The sequence below is a fragment of the Orcinus orca genome, chromosome 19 (assembly GCF_937001465.1).
Source record: "Orcinus orca chromosome 19, mOrcOrc1.1, whole genome shotgun sequence".
NCBI lineage: Eukaryota > Metazoa > Chordata > Mammalia > Artiodactyla > Delphinidae > Orcinus > Orcinus orca.
Window position 1 is genome coordinate 4,318,128 of NC_064577.1, and position 12,904 is coordinate 4,331,031.

A 12,904-nucleotide genomic window follows, 5' to 3' on the forward strand; every position below is an offset into this window, starting at 1 on the left:
CGAAGGGCCTTTGCATTGTGCAAGCCTTGGGGGGTGGGGAGTGGTCATTTATCTACATCTTATTTCTAGGAGCCTCTCCTTGCCAGTTATAAAGAGAGACAGGTAAGCAGGAGGTCAGATGGTGACAAAGGGGGACCAACATCCTCTGAGCCAGAGAGGTGCTTTCTACACATCATCTGACCTTAATCCTGTCCTCACAGCAGCACCGTGGGGTAGGAACTGTTGTGACGTTTCAGCTGAGGAGGGTGAGGCACAGAAAAGTTAAGATATTTACCCAAGTTGACACAACTGGTGGGGGGCTAGTCCAGGACTTGGGTCATGGCTTGACTCCAGAACTTCCTTCTCATAAGAAGTTGGGGAACTTATTGGCCAGACATTTATTGAGCACCTACTGTGTTCAAAAGATGGTGCAAAGTGCTGGGGGACAGATAAAAAGGAGAGACCTTGCCTTCAGCCAGTGAGTGGCTCAAGGAAGGAGTCCCTCAGTCTGCCTGGCAGGCTTCATGGAGGAGGTGACCTTGGAGCTGACTTGAAGGGTAACATGCCTGGTGCATACAAGCAGGAGGAGGCCATTTTACTTTGAGCAAAGGAGAGCGGAGACCTCCCAGGGCAACTTGGGAAGCCACGTGTTAGTGGATGGCAGCATCCCAGCAGTCTGGGTGTTTGCATGACTATGGAAGAGGCCACCTGCCACCTGCCATACCTGCCCGGGACTGGAATGTGAACAAGAAGAAAACGACTGGGGTTGAGCCACAGTACATTTTGGGGTCTGTTGTAGGTGGGTTACACGAAAATTATATTCTTTGGTAAAAGTAATTGCAAGCAAGTACTGAGACAATTCTGGACATTGTGCTTATCATATGACATGTATCTGATTTAATCCTCATAGAGGTAGATACTCTTATTAACCCATTTTATAGTTGAAGGGACAGGCCCATAGAGGTTATATCGCATGCCCAAGTTAGTAAGTGGCAGAGGCAGGATTCAAACCCAGACTTAACCTGATTAATACCTGGAATCTTAAAAAAAAAAGTGTATTTGTTAGATGTCTTTATATTAGAAAAGTCACTCAGACCCATTGCAATGTCAAACATTACTGAAATGACAGGAAAAATGTTAAACCTTCATTCCCTACCGCCTCCCGCCACCCCCCAACACCTCGTTCTAATCCCTGTCCTGAGATGAGCAGTGTTAAACTTGGAGACTTCTTCCTCTCTGCTGCATATAAACATGGTTTGGGGTTTGTGGTGGTTTTATTAAACAATGACATCACATACATGATATATATGACATATATATATTGGGTTGGCCAAAAAGTTCCTTTGGTTTTTAAGTAAAAATAAACGACACATTTTTCATTTTCACCAAGAACTTTATTGAACAACATATTCACCCTTTTGTTCCACTACCTTCTGCCATTTTTCAGGCCACCTCATAATTCCATCTTCCCAAAACTTTTTATCTTTTTGAGCAAAGAACTATTCCAGGTGCCTTTTACAGTCTTCCAGGGAATTGAGATTTTTTTCCATTAAGAGAATTTTGTAAAGACCTAAATAAATGGAAATCCGAAGGTGCCGTGTCTGGTGAATACGGCGGATGAATCAGAACTTCCCAGCCGAGCTGTAACAGTTTTTGCCTGGTCATCAAAGAAACATGTGGTCTCGCGTTATCCTGATGGAAGATTTTGTGTTTTCTGTTGACTAATTCCGGACACTTTTCGACGAGTGCCGCTTTCAGCTGGTCTAACTGGGAGCAGTACTTGTTGGAATTAATCGTTTGGTTTTCCAGAAGGAGCTCATAATACAGGACTCCCTTCCAATCCCACCATATACACAACATCACCTTCTTTGGATAAAGCCCAGGCTTTGGTGTGGTTGGTGGTATTTCATTTCACTCGCCCCACGATCTCTTCCGTTCCACATTATTGTACAGTATCCACTTTTCATCGCCCATCACAATTTGTTTTAAAAACAGAACGTTTTCATTACGTTTAAGTAGAGAATCGCATGCGGAAATACGGTCAAGAAGGTTTTTTTCCCGTTAACTTACTTGGAACCCAAACATCAAAGCGATGAACATAACCAAGCTGGTGCAAATGATTTTCAACCCTTGATTCGGATATTCTGAGTATGTCGGCTGTCTCCCAAATGGTATCACATTGATTGTTCTCAATTAATGTCTCAGTTTGATCGCTATCAACTTCAACTGGTCTACCCAACTGTGGAGCATCGTCCAGCAAGAAATCTCCAGCACGAAACTTCGCAAACCACTTTTGACACGTTCGATCGGTCACAGCACCTTCTCCATACACTGCAAAAATCTTTTTTGTGTGTTTCAGTTGCGTTTTTACCTTTCTTGAAATAAAGCGTATATGCCAAAAATGTTGCTTTTTTTCTTCCATCTTCAATATTAAAATGGCTACACAAAAATTCACCAGCCGTCACATACAATCTAACAAAATTGTTTTGAATGAAGTTAAGGACAACTCAGCGCTACTAGAGCCATCTTATGGAAAAAACTGAACGAACTCTTTGGCCAACCCAATACATAAATCTCATGTGATACACACTGTCACATAAATATATTTTCCCTGAAACTTATTCGTGAATAGATCAGGGGCAGCCCTCCCAGTTCACGCATGTAGATCTAACTTAGTCTTTTAATAGCTGCATGATAGCCCACGGTACACACAGTCCATGGTTTATGTAACGAGTTCCCTCTGAGAACCACTTTTCATTGAGATCATCTACTTAACTGCTGTTCCCATTAACCTGGTGTCCTCCCCGTGCCTCCAGCCCGCCTTCTCTCTCTTTGGTACACATATAGCCAATACACCCAGGCCCAGGAAGGCTGAGGGCGGGCAGTTGGAGGTTCCATGCTGGCTGCCCCACCTGGTTAGGCGCTGCCCTCTGGCTTCATGAGGTTTCGTCATAAAGTTTCTGGAGCCCGAGCATACTCTAGGTACAGTGGCTTCACAAATTTTAACTATTTCATGGACATTCTCAAGAGACCCAAACCTTGCCTGGGTTCCAAGGAGTCATCCCAGGAGGTAGGAGGGGTGAAGGACAGGAGACCCATGGGGGGCAGAGGCCCTGAGGCACAGAGGATACGGGGGGTGGCGGTGCTCCCGGAGGCCTTCCCTTCCCCCCTACCTAGTAAAGCTCCCTCCCCCCACACCCCCTCCCTCCCCTGCTCTGCAACCTGCCCAAAGTCTCTGGGAAACATGGCAACGGGGACAGTGTCAACCAGCATTTACACGGCTCTTTTCAATTTACGTAGCACTTTGATGCACACTATCTCATCCTATCCATTCAAGAGCCCCATGGCTTGAGAATTGTCCTCTCTGTTTCCAGATGAGAGGACTGAACTTGGAAGGTGTTAGGACATTTCAGCCTTCACTTCTCACAACTCAGAGGACTCCACCTGAAGGTGTATTTTGTTTGACCTGCATAGCTTAAGAAATATGGTTCTAAATCAGTTGCTAGCATTTAAAAACAGGAAACATTCACAGAAAAATCTGAAGTTCTCGCTTCTTTGGGCAATACTGGGCTGGTCTTCCCGGAGGCAGCATCAGCTGCGGCTGAGCACAGCTGCCCCCACGGGGCTGGACAGCCTCTGTCCTGCTGAGTCCCTGCCCCTGCCGATTGCTGGGGCCTGTGTTTCATTGCCTAGAGCAAAGAGGACAGGGACACGTTTCCTATACCTATCAAAAGTGAGAAGGTGACATGCTAGACTGAGGGGCCCAGGCATTTCATCCAGCCCAGGTATACCCATTACTTCCCTGGTCCCTGTAGGCAAATGAGATATTCAAAATATGTAGACTCAGGGCTTCCCTGGTGGCGCAGTGGTTGAGAGTCCGCCTGCTGATGCAGGGGACACGGGTTCGTGCCCCGGTCTGGGAAGATCCCACATGCCGCGGAGCGGCTGGGCCAGTGAGCCATGGCCGCTGAGCCTGCGCGTCCGGAGCCTGTGCTCCGGAACGGGAGAGACCACAACAGTGAGAGGCCTGCGTACCGCAAAAAAAAAAAAAAAAAAAAAAAAATGTAGACAGCCACCAGTCAGAGGCGACGCTGGTCAAAAATGACCAGGAAGTCCACAGGTGCGAACTGGCAGAATATCAGCCCTTTTCTGAAGGCCAGTGGTCCTCCAGGTGGGGTCTCAGGACCAGCAGCATAGCATCCCTTGGGAACTTGTTTGAAAGAGAAATTCTCTGCACTCAACCAGCTATACAGCATCAGGAACTTCGGGGGTGGAGCCCAGCGATGCGGGTGTTTTTGGTTTGGTTTTTTTTTTTGCGGTACGCGGGCCTCTCACTGTTGTGGCCTCTCCCGTTGCGGAGCACAGGCTCCGGACGCGCAGGCTCAGCGGCCATGGCTCACGGACCCAGCCGCTCCACGGCATGTGGGATCTTCCCAGACCGGGGCACGAATTCGTGTCCCCTGCATCAGCAGGCGGACTCTCAACCACTGCGCCACCAGGGAAGCCCCCTCAGCGATGCATTTTAAGCGTTTGTGACCCTGATCCTGGTCTGAGTGCAAGAGAGGGGTTTTGGTTGATTTTGTTTTGCTTTGTTCATTTTAATATAAACTTCTGTTAAGTCAGGCTGGAGAGACACCTCCACCTTCTCTTTGTTCTTTTATACTCCCAGGGACACAGACGCTAAAATGGCAGGAGGGCAGGGGACAGACTTTGGTGTAGGGGAGGAATATCTTCACCCTTCTAGGTTCTTTTGGCTGGTCTAATAATTAAATCAATGTAAGACAAATTAACAGGAGAAAAGTTGAATCTCGTACGTATGGGAGCCTCACTTAGACACAAGAGGCTCCAAGACAGTCGGTCAGTTGGGGCTTATGTGCATCCTGAGGTGGGAGAAGGGGGTAGGGATCTGGGGCGTCAAAGGGAATTAATTCACTGGAAGATGGGAAGAACGTTTACCATGCCGCACAGAGACAGTGGGATCCCACCCAGTTCCCCAGCTTCCCACACCCAACCCATCCTCTGCAGTTCTCTCTGTTGAGGGCTCTCTTCGTGGACCAGGCTCTCTGTCTAAATTCTTTTAGGCAGTTAAGCAGGAGGTGAAAAGCTCTTCCTGAGTCTTTTTAGGTCTTGATTATCTTCAGCTCAAAATAATCCATATGCCAAAGTGGCTGCCTGCCCCGAACCCCGTCAGTACCTCTAGCAGCTTGGGGGGGGAAACGCAGAGTTGGACACAAATAAGCCAGGTCAGGCCAGGACTGGGGCAGGAGGGCCAGCCAGACGCCATGGCCCCCATGACAGCCTTGAACCTGCTGGGTCATGCTCAGCCTGGGTCCTTGGATACTGTCTTCTTCTTCTTTTTTTCTTTTTTTTTTTTTTCGGCCACGCCATGCTGCTTGTGGGATCCTAGTTCCCCAACCAGGGATTGAACCCGGGCCCTCGGTAGTGAAAGCGCGGAGTCCCAAACACTGGGCTGCCAGGGAATTCCTGGATACCGTCTTCTTTTCAAGTAAATTTCTGAGTTATTTTATCCAAAATGCTACTTAAGGCCTGTTTTGGGGTAGAGCTGGGAGGTGTTGAGACCCTGACTCTCTTATGCAGAGCCATGAGAACAAAGGGGGAAGGGGAAGGTAATCCAGTGGTTACCATGGTTACCATGATTCCCAAGAGCACAGCCAGTGTGGGAGGGGAGAGACACACTTGCTCTCCTGGCAGTAGTGGAGGGCTGTGTGGGGGAACAGGGAGAGACTTGTGAGAGGCAGAGGGGCTGGGAGGAAGGACAGAGGAGAGAGGGTGAGTGAGGCTGGGTTGGGTGGGGAGAAAGAGGCTACGGGGTAAAGGGCAAAGACAAAGGACAGGGTCTAAGTCCTGGTCCCCTGCTTCCCCACCCCCACCCCCAGCCCAGTGAGGACTACCCACCTTAAGCAGAGAGAGGATGCTGTGGTCAGCTTCCATGTGCCCGACTGTGCTCCGTGAGGCTGAACAAACAGAAACATCAGAGTTTGGAACAGAAAAATGTTTATTGCAGGACCAAGCAAGGAGAACAGGTGGCTTGTGTTCAAAACCCCCAACCTCCCGGGTGGCTTTTAAGGAAGAGTTTTTAAAGGCAACATTGGGGGTGAGGGCTGCAGGGGGCAAGCCTTTCTCCTGATTGGTTGGTGGTGAGGTAATGGTAGTGTTCCAGGAATCTCATTCATCAACCTTCTGGTTCCAACCAGTCTGGGGTCTGAGCATGTTACCATCCCCCTCCCGGGTAGGGGTCTTAATTCCTGCAGAACAACTCAAAGATGGTATCAGATTGTTATGTATATCCCTTGAGGAGGAGCTAGAATGCTGTATTATTGCTGAACTGTTGCAGGAAGGGGGAATCCTTCCAGGGCCTAAGAGTGGGCTCTTGTCGAACACTTGGAAATGAATTTTCCGAGGAGACACGTGTGCTGACAAAGCAAGAGACTTTATTGGGAAGGGGAGCCCTGGCAGAGAGCAGCAGGGTAAGGGAAGCCAGGAGGATTGCTCTGCCACGTGGTTCGCAGTTCCGGGTTTTACGATGACGGGATTCGTTTCCGGGTTGTCTCTGGCCAATCCTTCTGACTCAGGGTCCTTCCTGGTGGCGAGTGCATTGCTCAGCCAAGATGGATTCCAGGGAGGAGGATTCTGGGAGGTCGGTAGGGTATATGGACTGGCGTCTGGTCTCTCCTTTTGCCATTGCCCGAATTCTTCCCGTTGGTGGTGGCTTGTTAGTTCTGCATTCTTTATCAGGACTTCCTGTCTCAAGATAACTCATGCAGATGGTTACGGTGGTGCCTGACCAGGGTGGGTGGTTTCAGTCAGTGGCTCCCCTCACAGAACTCTTGTTTCTTTTGGCCGTGCCACGCAGCTTGCAGGATCTTAGTTCCCAGACTAGGGCTCAAACCCCTGCCCCTGCAATGGAAGTGCAGAGTCCTAACCGTTGGGTTGCCAGGGAATTCCATGAACTATTGTTTTTTGATTGCTTTTCTTTGTTTCTGCATTCCCTCACTTCCCTACTTAGTAACTGTTGAGTCTGCTCTTTGGAACCAAGGGAAAGCCTAGGAGACTAAAGTCTTTTTTTATAAACAAGAAATGGGATCAGTTTTTATGATGTAAATAAAACCAAGTGGTTGTTTAGAAAATTAAAAAAATTTTTTTAAAAAAAGAAAGAAACAGGAGTCACAGAGGGGCTTTTGTACCCAGGAGGGCCCCTCAGAGTCCTGAACAGTTTCAGCAGGAGGTGCAGCCAGCTCAGGTGACATTGCCATGAGAAGCTGCCCCCAGGTAGAGCCAGAACGGCAGGTTTCCAAAGTTTTCACCGGTAACAACGATGCAAAAGGCTTGTTATCAATTTACCTTTCAAATTTGTTAAAGGTTTCCACCTGCAAGATTTAGAATATCTCACAGGGAAGGAGTGGCTTATCTGGGCGTGTCTGCTGCACTTCTCACTTGCCAGGTAGGAGGTGAAACTCAGGCCAGGGAAGCTGTCATCACCACCCAGGCAGGTGGAGAAGAAACTGGCCAGAGGGCGCAAACATGAGGAAGAGGGGCATGTCCCCACCCCAGACGGAGCTGTATTGTTCAGCTGTGAGGGTCAGTGGCGGTCTGTGCCCCAGTGCCAGGATCATCTGCATGGCAGAGGCTAGTGAGTTGGTAAGCATTGCCTGGCTGCACACCTTCACGGTGTGTTTGCTCTAGAAATGAATGAGCAGGGGTGGGAACTAGGAAATGTAATCATCAACACTGGACATGCAAATCGCACTTTGATTCCATTCTCACAGGACACATTCCTCCACGCGCATGAAGGCTGGATTTGGCAAATTGAACTCAGATGAGACGAAAGTATTGCTGAATCTAACCATTTTGTGGGACTTAAAATGTCTAGGGGTTACTGTGGACAGATGTAGCGTTTGCCAAGATTTGTACGTTTTCCCTCAAGCTGCAGTAGGATGAACTAAGGTGAATCATTACCTTTTCACTGTAGTCTGTGCTTTCTGCTTCTGTGTCCGTGGTTTTGTGACCTCCAGGTTCCCCAGTTATGGAGACATGGGGTGGGGAGGCTTGTTTATAACTGTGACATTCAGGATATTTTCCCTAATGATTTTTTGTTGTTGGTGGTGGTGGTACGCAGGCCTCTCACTGTTGTGGCCTCTCCCGTTGCGGAGCACAGGCTCCAGACGTGCAGGTTCAGCGGCCATGGCTCACGGGCCCAGCCGCTCCGCAGCATGTGGGATCTTCCTGGACCAGGGCACGAACCCGTGTCCCCTGCATCGGCAGGTGGACTCTCAACCACTGCGCCACCAGGGAAGCCCTCCCTAATGATTTTTGATATGACATCTGGCTGCAGGACTTTTTTCCTTTCTTGATAGGCCATTTTTATCTTTTGAGGAAGTGCTAACCAGAGGCAATGGAAATCTGTTTACTCAGGGCCTGAGTGAAGGGGGGGGCGGAGTGGAAGATTAACCAGGGCAACCTGAGATCCTGGTGGGAGTCCCTCTGTCCTCCTGCTCATCGCTCATCGAAGCTTCCACGCTGACTCGAAAGCAGGAGGGGGAAGGAGCATTTGGCAAACAATGGCTGTGTCTTCAGCCCACTGTTTCATATCTGAAATCTCCTATTTATCTCTGTGCCCTGATACCGCGTCTTTAAATGCTACTCCATTCAAGCAGGTGCATGGCCTCTGCAGGAGTAGATGGTTCCAGAGTTGGACACCAGAGAGAGGACTTCCCTGGGGTATCCTAGCAAGTGCTGGCAGGTGCTATAGGCTGGTTTCTGGAGAAGAAGGGAGACAAGGAACTGTGAGCTGCCAAGATGAAAATGACAGCTGTCAGAAAACCGAAATTCCACTGAGTACAATTGAAGATCTAATTGGCTTTATTCAATGATTCATGAATCAGGCAGCCTCCTCTGTTGTAAATAGAAAGAAACCGATGGGTTGTTAAAATAAATAAATAAATAAAAGGAAGGTTTTTATAGGCAGAAGGAGTGTGGGGCAAGGGAGCTATTAACAAAAGCTAAGAAAAGACTGTTTCACGCCCAGTCACCTTCTTTTGGGAGCAGGGCAAGGGTCACTCATGCGGACTGCTTCCTCCTCCCGGGATGGAGAGGCCCCAGGAGACAGATTACCTCCTGGGTACTGACCAGAAGATTCCAGACTGGCTGATTAAGACTACATTCCTGGGGAAGGTCAAAATTACAGGTAGGTCAGGTATTACATCTAGGTTTGGTATCATGGGCTTTGGCAAAAGTGATGCCATTTTGAGCCTGTAGTTTTCTCTTTAACTATTCACCACTTTTGAGCAAACTCTCAGCCTAACCAAGAGATGAAACCAGAATTTAAGACATTATCGTCACTCTCGGCTTCCGATCTATAGTCCCCACAGCTTTGTTGACTGTTGGTGTGGTATCCAGAGGTCGTGACATTTTTGCTTAATTCTCACGACATTCGTAACTGAAGAGGACCCTATGGGGGCTTCTGGGGACAGCTGCAACCACCCCATGTCTGTAGCAAAACCTTAGCCTCCTAGGCCTTCCCCAAGTTCCAAGGAGTAAATTTAATCAGAGAAATGAGAAAAGGCAGAAACAAAGGAAAACAGTCAAGCAAAACAAAATAATAATAGTTTAGCCATTAAACACAGTCAAGGACCTTTAATCCCTCCTCAAGGGCTATAGATAATATTCTGAGCCACATCCTTTGAGCTGTTTTGCAGATATTGAAACCTGCACGAGGTGGGAGAAGTTCACTGTATGCTGCCCACAAGCACGTAGACGCCAGACTGGTTGGAATCAGAAGGTTGATGGTGTTGACTCCCGATTACCTCGCCACCAGCCAATCAGAAGATGTCCGTGAGCTGATCACACACCCTGCAACCCTCTCCCTTCTCCTGTCTTTAAAATCCTTTCCCTGAAAGCCATTGGGGAGTTCGGGTTTTTTAAGCACCAGCTGCCTGGTCTCCTTGCTTGGTGGCCTGCAACAAACACTTTCTTTCACCAAAACCCGGTGTCAGTAGATGGGCTTTACTGCACGTAGACAAGCTCTTAGTGAAGGCAAATCCAATCTAGATAGTTATAGATAGATTGGAAACTTCGGTGATAAATTCAGTTGAAAGATTACCTTCCTTAGCAGTGGCTTGGGGGATACAGATGAGGGCATTATCTTTCCAGGTCAATGCCAGAGGAAAGGAGAGGAAAAGAAGGAGAAAGGGTTTCATGTTTAGTTAAAGTATGAAGTCTTGATCGATCATCTCGGGCAGAAGCTGTCTTCCTGAATGTCAGCGACTTCTCTTCCTCATCAGTTTGATTCGGAGGTCTCCAACCCTTGTACAGGACCAGGTGTTAGGTGGGTGTTCTTCTGTTGTGAGAGGCATATCCAAGGTTCGAGTCCCTGGGGCTTGACTGCTATCAGCATAGTTGGGAGGACCTGGTACAGTCCCTTCCTAGGAGATTTAAGGGCAGTCTTTGCTCTTAGTGATACCAAATCAGATGGTGGAAGACCACTGGGAATGTTAATGTGTTGAGTCATAGCCAGATGTTTGAAGAAATTAGAAGAATTCAGGACCCAGTCCAGTTTACAGGTATATGACAAAACCTCAAAGACAGTTAACAGCACTAGAACCTAATGTCTACAAAGGTGCAAATAAAATTAACTGGAATAATCCAGTTTTTCCCAGCTGTCCCAGCTTAGAAGTGGCTTCTGGAACACTCTTTCCCATTGTGCCCACTCACCTGGGTCCAGTACAAAGAGGCAGGGCCTGAGGTCTGTCACAAAGGAATTTGTCCCGCGTTGCCTGGGACCCAAAGTGGAGGAGAGCAGGTCATTGGAAAGACAGAATGATCTTTCTACATTCGCTGTAGAAAACATGTCAAATCTTCATCGCATGAAGAAGCAAAGAGTATGAGAGTATGCGGCCCAAAAGTCCGAAAGTATTATGGTGCCAGGATATTAATTAATAAAAATATTATTTTCCTGGATTTTGTGATGTTTGGGGTATTTGTCAACTGCTACGTTTTGAATATGGTGTCCCCCACCAAATTCACATGACCACCATCACCCATTTCGGCCACCAGTAGTTTTTATTTATGGAAGTGGTAATGGTTTTCATTTATGATCATAAGTTAAAGTTTGCTTTTTAAATAAATGCATATAAGTTTGTTTAAAGGAAATCGGGAAGTAAGGCCGGTCCCAGGCTAGTCACACAAACACTGAAGGCAAAAGCAGCTGTGTGTTTGGTTAATCAGCTGATACGACACTGATCCTTTGCACGTCTGGTGCTAAATGTTTGCTCACATGGCTTCCCCAAGGACGGAGTGTGACCGAACGGTGACGTTGAGTGCGCTGCATTCCATGGGGCTGCAAGTTCTTCTATTCCTTACCCCTGCCACCCATGGAAGGGATACCACCGACCCTTCACACCCCCGCACAAGGGCCACCTCCTCTCTGACTTCTCTCAGGGCCTCACCACATACAGGCCAGATACGCGAGGACACAGATGGAGTCTGTGGAGCGCTCATTGTGTGCCAGGCATGGACTAAGTGACTTACAAGGCTTAGCTCATTCAATGCTCACAACAACCACGTAAAATAAGTTCTCTTATCAGCCGCCTCTCACAGGTGAGGAAACACTGAAGCTTAGAGAGCGCTGAGGAACAACATTTGCCACCCCAAATGTGTCACTTTGGCATGAGGATTCATTTAAGCTGATTCTTTTTAAGAAACATAAGATGCGAAGTTTTTGTTACCACCCCTCAGCTGCCGCAAAGTTTGTAGAAAAAGGGCCTGTTCCAGGAAAAGAGCCGCGACCAGTGATACTTGCAGGAGAACATGGACTAGGTGTGGTGAGGGACACCCGGCAGGGCCTAGAGACCAGAGTCCACTCTATGCCCAGCAAGCATTTATTTGCCAAACAATTACCCTCAACGCCCTCTTCTGTCTTTAGCTGACGGTGGTATTTAAGGTGAGGGCTTTGACCATTATGGTGAGTTAGCTCTCCTGGGTCTCTCCCATGTACACGTGTTGTTAAACTCTTGTTAGATTTTCTCCTGTTAGTCTGTCTCATGGCAATTGAATTCTCAGACCAGCCAGAAGAACCTAGAAGGGTAGAGGAAAATTTCTTCCTTCCTCAACATCCATGTTGTAACCTGTGTCAGAATTCCTTTCCTCTTTAAGGCTCAATGATATTGCATTGTGTGTAGAGACCACATACTGTCTATGACCACTAGTCATGTGTCGATGGACACTTGGGTTGCTTCTATCTCTTGGCTATTGTAAATAATACCATGACCACGGGTGTACAAATATCTCTTCAAGTCCCTGCTTTCAGTTCTTTAGGATATATACCCAGAAGTGGAATTGCTGGATCATACGGTAATTCTATGTTTAGTTTTTGAAGGAACCTCCATACTGTTTTGCGGTGTCGGTTTCAGCCAACGTAGTGATGCTGTTTGGGAACACCTGTGGGCACCCATGTGGGCCTTTACCTTTCGTGGGAGCCCCACAGGCCTTTCCCCAGCTGGAGCCAATGCTGTGGCTGCACACGCCCTTCTTCTTCTTTTTTTTTTTTTTGTGGTACACGGGCCTCTCACTGCTGTGGCCTCTCCCGTCTCGGAGCACAGGCTCCGGATGCGCAGGCCAAGCGGCCATGGCTCACGGGCCCAGCCGCTCCGCGGCATGTGGGATCCTCCCGGACCGGGGCACGAACCTGTGTCCACTGCATCGGCAGGCGGACTCTCAACCACTGCGCCACCAGGGAAGCCCCTGTCATTGGATTTTATGTAATCAGAATGCTCCCAGCCTGTGCTCACTTGTGTCTGGCTCTGCTCAGATGTGAGGCTCACTGATGACCTTGCCTGTATCTGTGGTCCCTTTTTATCGCCGAGGTCTGGTCCATTGTAGGCATATCACCATTCGTTTTTCCTTTCTC